At 32.3% G+C, this 19,109-nt stretch overlaps 1 long non-coding RNA gene across 1 annotated transcript; it reads right to left on the reverse strand.

Moving 5' to 3' along the window:
• Positions 1–14,699: 14,699 nt before the first annotated feature.
• On the reverse strand, positions 14,700–15,531 carry LOC146888228 (uncharacterized). Its single transcript, XR_014990176.1, has 2 exons — positions 15,383–15,531; positions 14,700–15,165 (listed from the first exon to the last, which is right to left on the reverse strand). It is a non-coding gene; the product is annotated as an uncharacterized LOC146888228 (long non-coding RNA).
• Positions 15,532–19,109: the final 3,578 nt, after the last annotated feature.

Raw genomic sequence — 19,109 nt, forward strand, 5'->3', positions numbered from 1 at the left:
AGTTTTTTTTATGCTTTCAAATAAATTGTAATTATTTTGGTTTATTATGAAAGTAATAAAAGTTTTTAATTTTCCGCGTTTTGGGAATATCAGGTATAATAAATGAAGTTTTATTATTTACTTCATTATTTTATTATTTAAATCCGTAATATCTGTTCGGGATGTTATAGCTTCAGTTACGGGCCATTTCTTCTACGTATTCACCGGCAGTCGCCACGAGCATCGTTCTGCATCTACTCATTTCCACCAAAGCCATTACTGGTACGGACGAGGTCTTTCCCTCTGTTACGAGTTTCTTCCACAATTAAATTTGAGTGTTCTCTCTTGCTTTTGATTGAGATTGAAAATATTAATGTTTTTCATCAACACCGACAAGGAAACTCTTGAAATGTTCCACTCACGAATTCAAGGACATTCTTGCCAATTGTGTTTTTGTTCTGGATTTTTCTCTTAATTTTAATTAATGGAATATGTACCGTAACATATTGTGGTGATTCCCGTGCAATTTGGAGAAATAGAAAAAGTCGAACTTGCTTTTGAGTATTGGATATTGATTCATACTTATGTTTCTTCTCTTTATTAACTATATTTACAATATCTTTTGCAGATACCAGTAAACTAGAGATTTGCAACAACTCTCGATAAAAAGAAAAGAAAAAACATTTTTACTCTTCATTTTGAATGTCGTTTGGTTTCTAAGTTTCAACATTTTGTTTATCAGGTGATAAACTGATATCATGGTGATGTTAACTAAATCTATTTGTCCAACATGGTGATAAACTATATCACTTTTCATGCACTCTTTAGGCCAGCATAAATCTATTTGTCCCTTTGATCCTGTTCAATCTTTTACAAATATTCATCAGCAAAAGTACAAGGTGTGAAAATTATGGTAGTTCAAAGAAATTATGATAGTTGTTTGGGATTAACTTCTTAACTACTTTTATTTCGGGTTTCCAAGGTGTGAAAAGGTTGATTTCCGAATATGCAAGCAATGAGAGTATTCGGTGTTTTCTGTGTTGGTGGATGGCTTATGATTTGCTTTGCTAAGGTTCTTACCACTAAAATTGTACCATGTTTTGCCATAATTGTTCTACAGGACCTACTGCCTTTGGACATTTCGAGGATAGTAACAAGATATGGAATGTGAGTTTTTTCGTATGTGGTTGATTCTACTCACCCAAAACTAAATTCACAAAATTTTATTTCAGAACCAAAACTGAATCTACTCATGCTAAAGTTTGCATTTTAAAACTCTAAAAAGCTAGAGTTTATTTGCCTTACTTAAATGGGATGGGTATATGAAAGTTGTACATGAGTTCTTTTTTGTTTGCTATTATTTTAAGCAATTTTTTTGTTTAGTTTATTCTTGTATCATCTATGTTTCATTTCTGATATAGGAATTCGTAATAACACATCCCTATATATATATATATATATATATATATATATATATATGCCGTGGAAGTATTCAAATCCAACAAGATTAATGATTGAAATAGAGGAATATATTATTTATTTTCAACCTTAATTCCTAATGTGTGTTTCAATCTAAGGATTTAATTTGAGATACCTAAGTATGACCTTCAAAATTTAAGGTGAGCTAGAAATTTGATATTTCATTTTTCCTGTGATCTTATCTCTTTAAGTATATAAAGCAAAGGATAAAAATTGTAAATGAGAAGAAAATGAATCTAGCGATCAAGGTACCTAAATGTATCACTAATCCCAATTCATCTTGCATTGAGTAATATCCAACAAATTTGTTTATGGTGTATGGTGGGTATATATACTATATTATTACCATATGTATTACCATTATACTTTGCAGGTTTGGCTTAATGAGAAAGAAGGCTTGAAGTTGAAGTTGAGACTTGAACGTTGCCATATCATAAAGAGGAAAACTGAAAAGTAAAATTCATACACAGTACTGTAGTAGCATTGTATGATAGTTATAGTATATTGCTATAATGTTTGAATATGCTTCTCTTTTTCTATGTATTTCTGGTTTTTTGTGTGTGGTGGATTCTGGCATGTTCCTGAAGCTATGCCATTAAAACTTGTCTATGCTTCCTATTGGTCGTTAGTACCACTAGTTACCAAGACCCCATTGCTTTAACAAAGACTTTTTTTTTTTTTCTCAAGACCACATTTATACATTTTTTCAGCATTTAATACTCTGCTGAACATTTATAAAATTTAGTACTTTACTTAAGAAATTAAAATAGTTTATTACAATAAATATTGAAATTAAATAACTTATAATTTTTTTTTTTAATTTCAGGTACCGGATGTTGGAAGGTGGTGTTCCATCAGTGATTGGTGAAAGAAGATCAAGTGAGGGAAACAAGACTAGCTAAGAATGTAATTATTGAAATTTAGGATTTTCTTTTGTGTGTGAGCAACATGAGGATGTATTATAGTGATGAAAGAATTTTTTTGTTTGGTGTTTAACATGCAAACCTTTGGATGATGTTGGATAAATGACTTTTTTTTATATCAATTATGAATGAAAATGTGATTGAAAAAATTGTCTATCTAATATTTTTTTAAACTTTTTCTGATTTTACGAAAAAAAGGTTAAATAAATAATGAATTGAAAAAATAATTTTACATTCAAATTATGACAGTTTGAAACATTGTATTTCTTTTATGTAGAGTGCAAATAATGACGTTTTTATGTGTCTTTTTTTGCATTAGAATTCTTTTTAAATAAACACATTACGATAGTTTCACTTGCCATTATCTGCATATCAAATTCTTTTAAAATAATCAAATTACGACAGTTTCCCTTGCCATTTTACGTATCAAATACGACGGTCTGAACTGCCATTATTTGCCTAGTGCATAAAATGACGGGTGTTGCGGCGCTTCGCATGACACCGTCACATTATACTTTGTGGCGGTAGGATATATGGCGGTACCTGGACCCGTCACAGGTGCAAAATATGGCAGTCATAAGCGTCATTTTATATCACAAATAATTGTCGTAATTAACAAGATATTTTGTAGTGTGTTTGTGGAAGTGGAGAAATATTTAGGTAAAATATACATATGCTATATTTATTTCTTATAATTTATTATGATGTTAACTTTGATTAAAGTATGCCTCATCTTGTGCAGGAAATAATTTCCAAACAACACCCACTTTTGGATCAATAGGCATGATCAACATGGCATTACAAAACACCTTTTGGTATTAGGATTTGTGTTTGTTAATTACATGTTTAGTTATGGATAGTTTCATAGTTTTTAAGTCTTACTCTGGTTTTGTTCACTATAGTGATGTATGTGAAAAACTTTATTCATGACTCACCACTTAATTTGTCAGAATCCATCACATAATAAGAACTTGGAAAATGTATTATTTCATTATTTTGATCTTTATAATTTATCAGTGAGTGCTTTAAATGCACTGAAATTGCATTGACAAGCTTCCATAACTATCATTTTCAATTATGTTTGCGTAAGCAGATTATTTTCCTATTTGGTTAAACCTTATTGCAAAAACATACCTCAAGTACCTACCTAAGTAATCTTGAAAAAGTGATGAAAAAGTGGGCTTCAAGGTTTATTAAAGTTATGGTAATCTTCACTAAGATTTTAAAAAATTAACAAACAACATATCTCTGAAGTTCATTAGAAATCTTAGGTGATTAGCAAAGACACTTTAAATGATGACCTACCTTATACTTTTTGTACATGACCACATTTAACTTCACCCACAGGTATGAAAATTTGATTCACCTATTTTAGACAATTAAATCATGATATTCTATTTTTGTGGAGGTTAATAATAACTCGGGTGCTTCAATCTTCAATAAGTTTTTAAAAAATTAACAAACAACATATCTCCTAAGTTCACTAGAAATCTTAAGTGATTAGCAAGGATATTTCAAGTGATGACCAACCTTATACTTTTTATACATGACCACCATTTAATTTCACCCACAGGTCTGAAAATTTGATTCAACTGTTTGAGACAATTAAATCATGGTATTCTATTTTTGTGGACTTTAATAATAACTTGGGTGCTTCAAATTAATTGTGAAGGCAAAATTACAAAAAGGATTATTGTCAATGCATATAAACAACAACTTTTTGTACGTTAAAGCACACTAGTTCAAATAAAACAACATATGTGCACCAACTCCTACAAAGTGCCTTATAACTTCTACTTATATACAAATGGTTAAAAATTTTGAAGAACGGTCTCCCAATGGATATTTCAGGGTCAAGAATCCATTCACAGACGTATTCTTGTTTGAAATGTTGGAGCTCCTCCTATGGCAAAAAAAAAAATCAGAATGGTATGGGTTAAAATAATCTTTGCATCAATATAATTAATTTGAAGGTTAGCCTACTAACAGAGGAATAAGGGGGCATAGTTTTCCCATCAAATCTTTTAAATCCATCCCACTTCTCAAGATACTTTAACACCAAAATGCCACAATCATGCCTGAATATCAAGAAGACAATATTAATACACATCAACAGATTAATCTAACATGGAAGTCTAATTATTGAACTTGTTATCTTTACAAATTTGGTTGCTGAAGAAGATCATCAACGAGGAGTTCAAAGGATGCTTTGTCTTGGTTCTTATCACCCACCAAAAGCCACAATAGGTGCTTCAAATTCTGCAGTTGCAAACACAGATAAATAACAAATGACCGTTGAAATTTAAATGTCCTAAAAACATCAAGCAAATTAGTTATCAAAGTAATTGAATTACCACATGATTATCAAAGTAATTCCACTTACCGTAAACAAAGGAATGAATATTACTCTATTTACTCGGCCAATCAGTCTTTTCTCTTTGTACATGTAGTTGTTGGCTACAAACAAAATAGACTAAACACAGTTGGAATCATTATTTTATTCCATGACTTTCAAATTAAGATTCAAATTCGATTGTTTTAGCTGGCAGAAGTTACCATGTTATCAAAATATTTTGTTCACCGTGACAATGGTCAGATTCAGCCCATGTTCTCAAATTATCATGGATATTCTTTTCTTCTGCATATTGACACTACTTTTGGTGAGAAGAAGAACCCCCAACTTCAATAAAATCATTTCCTTCATGACCACATGTCTGTGAAGGAGAAACGTGAGCTTCCTCACACTCATTCTGCTACGAACCAGAACCCACAACTGAACTTAAATTTTTCTACAACATCACAAGGGTCTGCTTCAACTGTTGTATTCAAATCACCATGGACGTTCTTTTCTTCTACCTGTTCATACTTATTTTGTTTAGAAGGAGAACCGCCAACTTCATTAAGATCATAACCTTTAGGAGTAGGAGGGTCAGCATGACCACTTCCAAAGTACTCAGCCGCAAGTTCCTGATTTCAGCCTTCATCTCCATAATAAGCATCTCATGCTTTTCGAATTTCACTTGTAAAGCTGCATTTTCTGCAGAACGAGCATCACCGCCCCTGTAAGAAAATTTAAAAGTGTCTTCATCCTGAATCTGGAGTGCACTTACAACAATTGGATTCTTCATGTCATCCTCACTTAGGGACCAATCAGACACACCATGCGATAAATAAAAAACATATTCAAAGTAGTTTAAAAAAATCAAACACGCATAAAAAGATCAATTTATCAAACAGCATTACCATTGCTTTTTCAAATATGGACTCAATGTTAACGGTCTTAATCTTTACCAATGGCCACTACAAAATTTGTGGAAAATGATTTTTCCCATGTACATCTTCTAACTGAAGTTGACGAGCAGCCCATAGTTATGTCAATGGAAAATGGGATATCATATACAAATCATTAACAAAAAAAATAAAGAGCTCTTCAAATTATTATTTTCTTGTACAACTACAACATAACCGACTATATTAAGGCTACGAGAATTTTGCTTTTCTCGTACAACCTTATATCCACGACTCAAAGCACCAACCAAAAACGTATTGACACATTCTGCCCAATTAAAGTCACTTAAGTTGTCCAGCTTGTCTAAGATTTTGGAAGGCATATTTGAGACAGTCCTAGAGGTCCTAGGAAAATAAAACACATAAAAACAGAGTAACAAATAAAGCCTACACACACTATCCACATCATCATCATCCCTACCCACATAGATCTTAATCTTCTCACTTATGTCTCCTGCTGTAATTGGTTTTTTGTTAAAGAGTGAACCTACTAAGCCACTTACATCACTATCAAACTCAACATATTTACCAACCATACTTACACATAAGCAAATACAAACATCATATATTGATAACTAGAGCAACTACTGCCCAACACGAATGAAGTCCCCATCAGGAACCCACCTATAGAAAACTTCCATAATCAAGGGGGGGTTTATTTCCAACACCTTCCCCAGCTCCAAACACCACCTAAAAGGTGTAACTTCGATTCTTCTATGGTCACTGTGTTTGAGTAAATTGTTGGCTTCAACAATGTATTTTGTGTCACAATTATGAACAATTCTTACATATATTTAAACAAGAAATTTTTTTTTACTCAAATTAAAAAAAAAATCTATTGAAATTAACACAAGGCCTAAAAAATAACTTGTTCATCCTTCTCTTCCTTCTTTGTCTTCTTGCTTTTATAACACACTTGTGGAGAAAAATTTTCTTGTCGTTTACGACCCATGTCAAAAATACAGCAAATATTGTCCTGTAAAATTATCTCTAACAATTGTGAATAATGTTAAACTTAATCCATAAATTAAATGGGAAAAAAATTACTCCTACAAAATCATTACAAAATATATACCACAGGTCATCAACTAATTCACAAAAAGTCAACACAATTATGAATATAGATTAAGTTACAATTCAGGTAAATGACACCAATCATACATTAATTAAAGGTTAAAATACCTTTTTGGTCCCAATTTTCGTCATGTTTTTTCAAATAAGTCCTAATTTTGGTTGTGTTCAAATAGGTCCCAATTTTCGTTAATTTTGTTCAATTGGGTCCTTTTTTACTAACATCGTTTAAATCAAACGGCCATGAACAGTGACTGCCACGTGTCACTTCGTGGTTTTTTTGAATTTTTTTATTTTTTTTATTATTATTATTTTTTAATTTTTTTTAATTTTTTTTAATTTTTTTTAAATGTGCACGTGTCAACCCAGGAGTGTGCCACGTGTCACTTCGTGGTTTTTTTTTTTTTTTTGAATTTTTTAAAAATATTTTTTAAATATTTTTTAAATTCTTTTTAAATGTCCACGTGTCAACCCAGTAGCATGCCACGTGTCAAAGTCAATGTTCTAAATTCAATTTGGTCCCTATATTTGTTATTTTTGTTCAATTAGGTCCCAATTTTTGTTAACATTATTAACCAATTTGGTCTAATGCGTTACACGGGAGCAAATGATGTTGCAAGTGGTGCTGGTGAGGCATAGCATCAGAGAGAAGGCTAGCTGAGAAAAGTTTTTACCAAGTTTTTATTATTTATGGATTTAAGATATTTTGTAAACATTTACATTTATCAGACTTGGAACTTGTAGTGATATTTAAATTTTGTGGATTATAATTTAATAGAGATTTAATAAAGGTTTTCATTGTCCCTCATTTTGGGAAAGACATTTAATTAAATGTGACTTTATTTTTTTTTATTTAAATTTAGTAATATCTGACCGTGATGTTACACAACACAACATTACCCAAATAGTTAAGCATTATTACAAGCTTTTTGTATCTTGTGCAAGTCATTGCATTTGAATTTGACACCACATTTATTCTTGCATTTCTATATCACAAGGTTAGAGACTTTGTTGAGGGGATTCCACTGATGTTATTGTTTGTCCATAAGAAAGTTACATCTAATTGCTTAATGACCATGATTAAGCCAATGCATTACAATTACAATTTCAAGTTTTACATGGTTGTTTGGGACAATAAGGAGCAATACAATATATAAGAAATTAAACTCTATAGGATCTTCAACATAAAACTTGATGAAACTCTATCATAAGAACTTCTATTGAACACAAAAACACCTTGATTACTTTAGTAACTAGACAAACAATACAAAAATAAAAAGAATTGGAACAAGATCACTTGGAAATTTTACTCAATTTTAAAAGAACTTATAAAAGTCAACTTCAATGAAAGAAATATCAAACTATAATCTCCATCTAAAAATATTTAAATAATAGCTCCAAGATTTTATTTTTTAAAATATAAAGCTCTTGTTTAAATTTTTTTTAAAGCTCTTAATTCTGAGAAATTTTTGTTCATTTCGTGTTTTTAAAAAATGTGAACTTAACTTTGTAGGTTTGGTAGTTTTAGCTAGCTAAAACAAAGCATTATGGAATTGCACAATCTTTCAATTAGCTAAAACATCAAAATATTTCTGTTAAATAGAAACATCAAAATAGAACAACAGTCTAAGTTGTAAGACGGTGATGAGATATTGTCAACACCCAATTTCGTCCGGGTAACAATGATAAAAATAATAAACAAAAAAATTAATTAATTAAAGTTCAATTGAGAATAATAAATAAATAATTAATAAAAGAAAAGAAAAGGGTAAAAAAATGTTTTAGTTTGAGAAAAAATAAATATCTATGTTTATTTTATTATTATTATTTTTTTAATTTAATTTTGTTTTATTTATTTATTTATTTGGGCTTATTATTTTTATTATTAAATTATTTTTCTTTCTATTATTATAGCTCCATTTTTGTTTTACGTCTCTCATTCTAGTTTAATAAAAAAAAGAAAAATAAACAACAAAACAAAAAAACAACAACAAAAAGAAAAAAAAAAGAAAAGGAAAAAGGGAAAGAAAGGTAGAGGTAACTATCAAACCCATGGCTGCTATGCTATCATGGTTTTGTATTGGGAATGACCTGTAACATGGTCATGATGGCTGAAGGAGCAGGAAGCAACATCTGTTCTCAGTCTTATCCCAAATTTCGAGATTGGAAAATGTAGAGAAAAGTGTACAGGAGATAGTTACATAGTAAAAAGGGAAGATTCATGAAAGGAGGGGTTTTTTTGGATTACTACAGAGGGGAGAAGGCACTAGAAATCAGAGAAGGAGTCAAAATTGAAAACCGAAGCAAAGCTGTTAATGCATTAAGTTTTATTTTCACTGTAAGTGTTCTTAACTCCTGCTTATGTTACCGTGACTTGATATTGTTGTTGATGTTCATGGATGTATGATTGAAGCTTCTGTTAACGTGAATTGATATTGATGTTCATGAATGTATGGATGAAAGATGATTTGAGGTGAGCATAGTTACATCTATTATTTATTTTGTTTATTCCCATCGCACCTGCGTAAAAACAATAAAAAACAGAACACAAATTTTATTTTATTTTATTTTATTTATTTTTTCTTACTTCTCCGTTAAATCGAATAATGGCTACCATACAACACCATCATAAACGCTACAAAATTCTTATTTATTGTCTTGTCTTCGTTGCTCACCTGCGTAAAAACAGAGACCCAAAAACAGAGACCCAATCTTCTTCCAAAGAGTCACTAACGGACTTCCATCACCGAATAACATTCAACGCCTTAATCCCTTTCTTCCACCCTCGGCTTGACCATCACGCCCCAACCACAAGAACCAAAACCAAACCCCATTCCATTCAATGCCATTGGAAACGGTAAAACCAAGAGACGGAAAAGAATCGTTGGCGGTATTTCCGGTGATGAGTTGAAGCTTCTAACGGAGTTGGAGGCGTGATAGTTGGCCCTAGAGTTGGTGTCCCAAACGCGACGCAGATGGAGAAGGAGGCCCCGACGTCGACGAAACCAGTGGTGAAGAGTGGTGTCGACGGTGTTGCTCCGGTGGTGGTGGTCACGACACTGTCTCGCGCGGGAGAAGAAACGAAACGCGAGGATTTGGGGACTTGGGTTCTCGCCGGCGACGCCTCCGGTGGTGGTTGGCGTCGACGGCTGCGGGTCTCGCCGACGGGACCTCCAGCGGTGGCGCGGTGGCATGGTGGCGTGGCATGGTGGTGTGGTGGCATAGTGGTGTGGCGGCTGCGGAAGAAAGAGAAACAGAAATAAACCCTTTTAGGGTTTCTGTTTTTTTAAGAAAATAAAGTTGGATTTGGGCTGGAAGACCATCTTTACTCTGGGCACCCCCGTTTTTTTATCTTTGTGCATCCCATCTTAATCTCTGCACACCCCCCATTTTTTATCTCTGCGCACCCCATTTTTCTTAATCTCTGCACCTCTGTTTTCACTTCATACACCTCCATAATTACTAATCTCGCACCCTGCCGTACTTGTTTCACATTTACCTCACACACCCCGCCTACTTACTGCGTGCACCTCCCATATCTGATAACTGCACCCCCTATATATATTTTTTTTTCATTTTTGGGCATGTGATTATGTATTATTCGTTGCACCTCCCACATTACTCATCACCCTACTATTGTTTTTTTACTTTTATCTTTTTTTTTTGTTAATTAATTTTTTTTCTTTTTCTAAAAAAGAGAAAAATGAAAATATTTTAAATTATAAAAAATTACAAAAAATAGAAAAATCTAAAAAACGAAAGATGTTCTCTTTTGTTTTATTGTGTCTGTTCGGTCGCCCGCACCTGTGACACTCATTTTCAAAATACCAAAAATGGTTTTCTTTATACTTTAGTGTCTATGTCTATCCGATCGCTCACATCGTATGACACATGTTTTCAAATAATTCAAAAAACACCAAAAAAATATATAAAATTTCAAAATATAAAATCATCAACGTTTTTAAACAATATATCTTTTTAAGAATTATGTGATCCTTGATTCTCCACCGTGAGATACGTAGGAGCAAGACCAGTCCTTGTCAGGTTTACCTCTAAAAAATCAAATCTTTTTCTCAACTATTTTTCAAATATCTTTTAAAGAACTATGTAACCCTGATTTCTCATCTTTAATGAGAATACGTAGGACCAAGGTCAATCTTTGCCGGACCCAAAAAATTAAAAAAAAAATTGTTTCTTTTTAGCATTTTTGTCTTATTATTTCTTTTGGGGGAAAATTAACATTTTGAAAAGCACATCGACTTTGCATTTTTAATTAAAGGTACCGTCTTTGGGTGGGCGCGTAGGGTGCTAACACCTTCCCTACGCGTAACCGACTTCCGGATCCAAAATTTGGTTTTTCGTAGACTTTCTTTATTTTATGATTTTCCATAGTTTTCCAAAAATAACTGTGGTGGCGACTCCCAATCTCTTTTTAAACCCACATTTTTTTTCGGTTCGTCGTCCCGTCGCGATTCCGGTTACGACAGATATCATACATCTAAAACATTCCAAACAAATCTTAATCCTGTAACCTTACATCATCAAAGGTGAACCAAAATATTAAGTTCAAATATTAGTACTTAGTTGAATAAAAGATATTGTACATCCTGGCGGGTTCCGGCCAACCTGACGCGTAAAGTCTTGTTCAGTTTGGGCCAAACTGGGTCCGCTCAACACATTGGGCCACAACACACCTAGGCCATGCTCAGATACAGGCCCCTAATCTCGCCTACAACTCTTCAACGTTTGACCCATCTAAAAATGCATGAAACCACCCTCTCGAGAGGATCAGAGGCATGTCTACCCACTAAGACACGAACATCCCAACCTCCTAGGGACCGGAATATCAGAGAATCGAATGAGAATACGATTATAAAGGCACCAAACACCCCTAAGAAAAGGACACAAGATTCAAGGAGAAGAAATAGAGAGTAAACCGAGAGATCTAGTCTATCCATTAATTCGATGTCTCATTGTGGCCTCGGCTCCACTTTGAATACCCGATCTGACCATACGAGAATAGATATGAACCTCAAATACAACTATTTCTGCATTCTAAGCCGAAATTTGAAATAAATATAGAAAACATATGAACTTAAGAAAACAACCACAATCCAAGCAATCCAAATAAATATAGAAAATGATACAACATGATAATGAAGTAATCCAAGCAAACATTAACAGTAAAATCTTAATTGATGAAAGCTCAATAGAAATTTAACCAACAAATACAACCATTGCACTATTGTACCGTCCAAGAAAGGGTCAACCTTAACATAGCTACTCTAACAAAAGACTCAACAAACACCTATCATGCAGCAATCTGATATGGGTCGAAGTAGTTCTTTAAGATATGGGTCGAGTATTGTGCTAGGCCTGACATCCCAAATTCTTTTTACCAAGCGTATGGAGGAAGGCTAGGGGTTGTTAGTGGTTATTCTGTTTTAATTTTTATCGATCCAATTCAAAGAGGATATTTCCTAAATATTAGCAATAGATATTTGACTTTGTAATGATCTTTTGTTATAAATAAAAATATAAACTACCTAGCCAAGGGACGAAACAATTTTTTTACCTTAGTACTCTCCCTTACATAGGTCAAGAAAGATCTTCTTACTATTTGTCTTTGGTGAAGCCTCCAATCTTCTTTAGCGAAACAACTATGAATCTCCATTTATGCTCCGTAGATCGGCATAGAAAGCAAAAAGACTTTTTGAAGATAGCTTTCCAAAAACAACCACAAACCAAGGTCTAACAAGTTTATAAAACATGGTAATCAAGCACTCAAAATAAACAATAACAATAATCAAAAGGTCAATAAAAATTTAACAAAAAAAAATGACAACGATCACATGATGAACCCTATTTAGTCTCCATAGGGTTTGAGATAGGCATAGAAATGAAAAACGTTTGTTTGAGGGTTTGAGATAGGCACAAAAATGAAAAGTATTTGTTGGAGAGAGCTTGGAAAATGGCTTCCTGAAATGGATAGACATTTGAAAGCATTAGACATCCATCATGTCTTTCAGCTAGTGTTGGCATCATAATAACAATGGGTTATGCAAACACTAAAATGCCAATAAAAAATGGCATATCTAAAAGTAAAAGAGGAATATACATAGATAGATCAAAAATTTTATTTTGACTCCAAAATTTTTACTGAGTTTTTACACCAATGATGTGTCCACTAACTTTTGCTTTTTTATTTTTCTTTTTGTTATTTCTTTGCAAGGGCACACGTGTGGAAGGTAAGGAGGGAAACTGAAATTAGCATATGAAGAAAGATGAGCCCCAAAATGTTTGAGCGAAAACTAGAGAACCCAGTTGATGAGAGCGAACCCCAAATTGGTTTCGGGAGAGAGAAGCCAAAGATTCATCCTTTTAGTAGAGAGATCTGCGAATTCAACGAAAAGAGAAACATTGTCTCGCAACATCAGCGAACAAAAAAGCAACGCCTAGGGTTTAGTTTGTCGACGATGATCGGTGGTTTACCAGTGCACTTTGTTCTTCGTTTCGTTCTTGCAATTGACCATGATTTGTGTTGGATTCCTTTACATTGTCCATTGTCGACAACATTCGGTGGTTGTTCAGTGTGTTCGTTCACCGATTCAAGCATATGTTATTCGTGTTTTTCCTTTATTGGTTTAGAAAATTTTAGGGCATTCGTGCCTATGTGTTTGGATTGTTGGGCAACGATTTCGTGTTTGTGCGTGTGTTGTGGGGTGTAATGTTTGGTTGTTTGGGAGTTGTTTGAATGCTTATGAAATCAAAGTCATGAAATGGGTTGACTAGTATCCCAAAAAAAGGGAACAACATCTGTCACATCGATGTGGGAACCCTAGTGCAATTAAGTGGGGACTTATGTTTTAGTCTTTGAACAAAATTTAACAGACTTAATTTATTAACCATTCATGTTAGGTCAAATAATCACAGTCCATCTTCTATGTACCTAAAATGAATCGTACAAATTACACAAGAATAATTCTAAAGAAGAAAATAGAGGATTGCATTCAGTCTTTACAAAAATAATCCAACACCAACTGCCATAAACACATGTGGGGAGCCATCTGAAAATAAGTGGGAAGTTGCATGTACTTGAAATTAACATTTCATGTTGTATGTACTTGAAATGGATCATACAAATAACATTGGAGTACTTACGAACAACAAAATAGTCCATAAGACTAAGTCTTAATAATAATAATAATAAAGTATCACAACAGTAGTCAAACACATGTGGGGAGCTAGTGGAAATAAGTGGGGAGTTGCGTTGAGGTTTTTGCATAAATTTCCACAGGCTTGACATGAACATAGACCATCTTCTATGTACCTAAAATGGACAATAAAAATGACATTGGAGTCCTTATGAATGACAAAATAGTTCGTTGGACTCAATCTTAACAAAAAAAACAAAAAAGAAGAATATATATATATATATATATATATATATATATATATATATATCACAGCAGCAGTGGCACACATGTGAAGAGACATGTGGAAATAAGTGGAAAGTTGTGCTGGGATTTTTGTACAAATTATGAAGAGGTTTCAAATTATGACACACCCGTTTTATGTACACAAGTGGATTGCATGTAATATGTACGAAACAAATCTCACATCATGTCATAAAGACATGTGGGAAGCCATGGAGAAATAACGAGGGAGTTGCATTGAGGTTTTTTGTACAAATAATGGACAAGTTTGACATGAACATATACCATACTCTATGTAACTAATATGGACCATAAAAATTACATTGGAGTCCTTACGAACAACAAAATAATCCATTAGACTCAATCTTAACGAAGAAATATATATATCACAACAGTAGTGACACACATGTAGGAAGTCATGTGTAAATAAGTGAAAAGTTATGTTAGGGTTTTGTACAAATTATGGACAGTTGCAAAATGTTCTATGTACATAAAATGGACCAAACATATTACAATGGAATAATTATGAGAAAAAAATAGTGGATTGCATTCAGTCTCTATGGAAAAATCTCAAACCATCTGTCGTAATTACATGTGGGAGTCATGTGGAAATAAGTGGGGATTTCCACAGGTGTTTTTGTACAAATTGTGGACAGGTTTGATGAATAACTTCTAACTCCTAAACTAATAAGTCATATTCTCGAAGAACTTGTTACCTTTTATTGTTGTCTCCATCTAGTATCGATTGACATATGTATTGTTGTCGAATATACTTAAGTTGTTACTTCACAACGACATATTCTCACTCACACCACACAGATTGGTGTAGACAAAAATAAAACCAATAAATAAACAACATATATCAACACCTTAGTCAATGTAACATTGAAGTCCTTACATTGGTGTAATCAAGCATGTTATTACCATCAAACTTTTTGACACCATCCCACAGCTCCATAGTCTTTAGAACAATTACGCCAGAATCATATCTACAAAAACCAATATAAACCAATAATTTAACATCCAAATGTCATAAAAAAGATTCATTCACCATATAATTGTAATGACTAATGTGTTTGGTTGGATTAGTCTTATTTCTTGTTGAACTTCAAACAGGGAAATATATTTCAAATAACATATTCACATTATTTATGCCAAAAAAATGCACAAAATACAAAACTGAAATTAACAACACATTTGAATTACCTTTTTGTTATGTGCACTGTTCCCAACCATCACTTGAACAAATCCTATCAACTGCAAAAAAAAAAAACAAAGAAGAATCAACAACAGACACACACATACCACATTTCTAACACAACCCTTAAATATATTAAATCTCTGAAATTTTGTTCAAAAACTAAAACGCAGGTCCCCACTTAATTACACTGGGGTTTCCACATTAATGTGACAGATGTTGTTTCTTTTTTTAGGATACCTGTCAAACCATTTCATGAATTTCATTTCATAAGCATTCAAACAACCTCCAAACAACCAAACATTACACCCCACAACACACGCACAAACGCGAAACCGTTGCCCAACAATCCTAACATATAGGCACGAATGCCCTAACAATTTCTAAACCAAGAAAAAGGTAAAACATCAATAACCTATGCTTGAATTGGTGAACAAACACACTAAACAACCATCGAATGGTGTAACATCCTTAGTTTTAATAAATTTTATTATTTATTGTATCTTTACTTTAAATTTAAGAGTTAGAAAATTATGTGCTTTTACTAATGTTTTATATTATATCTAGATATAGTTTAAACATTAAAAAAAATCGAGTAGTTTTAAGAAATATTATAAGTAAGTAAAATAAAAATAATAATAAAAGTAAATAATAGGAAGAAAAAAAAAAAAAAATATATATATATATATATATATATATATACATATTAAAGCATTATAAAAAAAAGAAAGAAAGAACGAAACTTCTAAAAGATGAGAACATGAGTAGACAAGGAAATAAGAAAAAGAAAAACAAAGAAAAGAATAGAAATAAAACAAAAAGAAAGAAGATAAGGAGATTTAAAGGAGTTTAATCTTAATACATGGAAGATAAGAATAATTAGAAGTGATAACCTTACATTTAATGCATGCACTCATTACTTGGACAAGTTGGCACATGCTTGGCTTGTAAATGGATGAAAGAAAGATGACCTAAGATTACTTCATACACATGTATTACATGGATCACTTTGGAAAATTTTGGCTTACCTTTCATTAATGAAAGGAATCTTATCCTAACCTATAAATACATGGAAGAGATGTAAAAAGAGTGAAGGTGAGTTATGTGAAAAAAAGAGAAGAAAAGAAAAGAGAGTGAGAGAGAGAGAGAGAAAGAAAGAGAGAAAGTTGAAGATAAAGATTGAAAGAGAGATCTTAGACTTCTAAAAGTATTGCTAGAGTGTCCCCCCAACTAACAAGGAGGTAAGGGGGGAGTGAGGCTAAACTATTTTTATATTAATCTTGATAAACTTATTGGTGTTGTATTAATCTTTTATTTATTTTGAATCATATATTATTTTATTTACTTCCATTTAACTTATTTTCATTTATTATCCTCTTATATTTATATTATTTAGTCGATATTCAGTTATGCACTTATCCTATTTAATTATTTTATTTAATTTATCTCAAGTTATCTACTGGTCATGTTCCTTTATTTTATTTTATTTATCTTATGCATTAGTCCCATTTATTTATTTTATTTAATCTTCACTTACGTACTAGTCCTGTTTATTTAATTGATTTAATTTTTCTCCAATTATGCACTAGTCTTGTTTACTTATTTTATTTAATTTATCTCTAGTTATGCACTGGTCCTGTTTATTTAATTTATCTTCAGTTATGCATTGGTCCTGTTTATTTATTTTATTTTATTTATCTCCAGTTACGCACGGGTTCTATTTATTTATTTCGTTTAATTTATCTCTAGTTATGCATTGGTCTTGTTTATTTATTTTATTTAATCTATCTCCAGTTATGCATTGGTCTGTTTATTTATTTCTAATATATCTGCAGTTACGCACTAGTCTTGTTTAATTTATATTTTTGTTATTATATTTATTTATAACATTCTAAATCCTTATCTAGTTATTTATTTAAAATTCTTGCTTTCATTCTTATTTTATCAATATTTTATAATTCAAAAAAAAGTTAAAAAAAGTAAAAGTAAATATTATTTTATTCAGTGATCTTGGATGGAAAAAAAATTACATGTACACTTTATTGTTATTTTATATTCTTTGTGTATAGTTTATACAATGACATAATTTGATAGTCATCACATTTTATGACCTTTGAAAATGTCCAAGAGTATGTTAGTTAAGTAGAGTTAATTCTGGTTTCAATAAGTTGAGATTAAATCAGTCAGAGTGTTTGTATTTAGGAAGTCACAGTTTGGTACACTACGAGAAGAAAGGCAAGGACCATAGTGGGGTCTAAGGAAGTTTTGTTAGTTTTGAAATGGTGATTTTAGCCAAGAAGAGGGGTTGAATTAGCTTTATAAAAAAATTTTGAAAGTTTAATCCTCTTTTCAATTGAATCTAATGGACTGAAAAGTTTGGATGTAAATGCACAAGACCATTACACTTTCAGTCGATTAAAATATAAATCAGCAGACTAATTTGTTCTTGTAGCTATGAAACAATCGATTAAAAAGACAAATCAGTCGGCTAAAATAATGGAGATTTATGCAGAATGCAGAATTCACAAATTCAACTCAAACAACAATCTTTTACATACATGTATAAAGCCTTAGATTACATAAGAACACATTCAATCACACCAAAGAACGAATTACTTAGTTTTCTTGAGTTTTTAAAGAGATTCAAAGTGAGTGAGATGAGGGAGAGAGAATTGCACAATTGTTTTTATATTGGTTCACTCAATCACAAAGCTACATCTAGTTTACCAGGACAACCTGAGCCTGGTTTCCACTACATTCAAAAGTTTTACAAATCACACACCAAGATTATACTTTTGAACAAAGAAACTCACAAGATTTTTGACTCACACAAAAATCTAAACACACACCCTGCAAGAATCACACTTACATACCTGAAATCACATCAAGCAAACCAACCAAAGGCACAAGAACATCCAAACTTGATGGTGGTTGTCCCTAGCCAACTATACATGTGTTCTTCAAGCTACTCACAAGCCAAAATGCCTCCAAGATCAACCAAGATCTTCAAAACACGAGTTGTAGTTGTGTATTGCAAAGAGAGAGAGCTTTCTAGAGAAGAATGACAAAGTTTCGTGCATAAAAATCTTAGATTCGCACCTCTGCTCGCGAAAACACAACTTATATAGTTTGGTTTAAGTGAAAATAATCGATTGAATTTTCCATACAGTCAGTTGATTTCACTTTACTTAAGTGAAATCAGTCGATTGAAAAATAATTCAACTAACTGAATGCATTCATACCAGAAACTATATACAACAAGCCTTTGAACCTGTTAAAACTCATTTTAACAAATTAAAAGAGACACACTAAGGCACACAAGACATCTAACCTATGTCATATAGCCTACGAACAAGATATAACACAACACATTACATTTAACATGGTATTTTCAGATTTAATACATTAAAACTAAATCTTCAAATGGATCTTCATCAATCTTCATCAAACACCTATGATCTTCATGCACAGGGCTTTATCAATTCTTCGCTTCAAGTTTGCTTGTGCCAACAAGTTTTACCAAGTAGGTGATATCTGGATAGTTCAGAATATCACACTAGACTAAGATATTCATAGGCCAAACTTAGGACTATTCTATACCTGCTTGGCATCGCAAAGGTTAGGTAGTGAGTATATATCTCTTTTATGTGTCTATAAATGTATTGTTTGTTGAGTTTATTAAGATTGATATTTAAGGCTTATAAATACCTCACTCCCTCCATATTTTTCTTTCAT

Source organism: Vigna unguiculata, chromosome 2 (genome assembly GCF_037176805.1).
Source record: "Vigna unguiculata cultivar grain cowpea cultivar isolate G323 ecotype 2 chromosome 2, ASM3717680v1, whole genome shotgun sequence".
In the NCBI taxonomy this organism is placed as follows: domain Eukaryota; kingdom Viridiplantae; phylum Streptophyta; class Magnoliopsida; order Fabales; family Fabaceae; genus Vigna; species Vigna unguiculata.